Here is a 614-nt window from a genome sequence, read left to right as displayed (position 1 = left end):
AAAGCGGGGATATAATCCCGAATAATTTGGAAAACAAAAAAAAAAGTCCCTGGGAAAACCAAACTGAAAAAACAAAATCAAGGCAGCTAAAAAAAATAAAAAATTGGGGAATCCTACTGCCCCCCCTTTTTTTATTTTTTTATTTCCCTATCTTCCCCAAAAAAACGGGGAAAAACAGGGGGTCTTTATCAAGCCCCAAAAAAAAAAATCTTTTTTGATGCCCCCCTAAATTACCTAACTTTTCCCCCCCCTTTTAGCTCGGAATTGGGGGGAAAGGGCATGCAAAAAATTTTTTTTTTCAGGGGAAAAAAACAGCTCTTTAGGAAAGCAAATAGGAAGCTTTTAAAAAAAATAACAAAACAATCCCCCTTTTTTCTTTTTAAATACTGGGGGTTAAAATTTTGTTTGAAATTTTTTTTCCGTGAAAAGATTTTAATTTTTTTCCCCCTGCTCCCTTTTTTTTTTTAAAAGTCCCAAAAAAAAAAAGCCCCATAAACCCTTTGGGCCCCCCAAATAGTTTTTTTAAACAACCCTGGGAAAAAACCATAAAAATTTCCCTGAAAAAACCCCCTCCAAAGTTGTTATAAAACTGGGGGGGAAAACCTTCACTAATC

This window comes from Penaeus monodon, chromosome 34, assembly GCF_015228065.2.
Source record: "Penaeus monodon isolate SGIC_2016 chromosome 34, NSTDA_Pmon_1, whole genome shotgun sequence".
Classification (NCBI taxonomy): domain Eukaryota; kingdom Metazoa; phylum Arthropoda; class Malacostraca; order Decapoda; family Penaeidae; genus Penaeus; species Penaeus monodon.
This window is presented reverse-complemented; position numbering follows the sequence as displayed.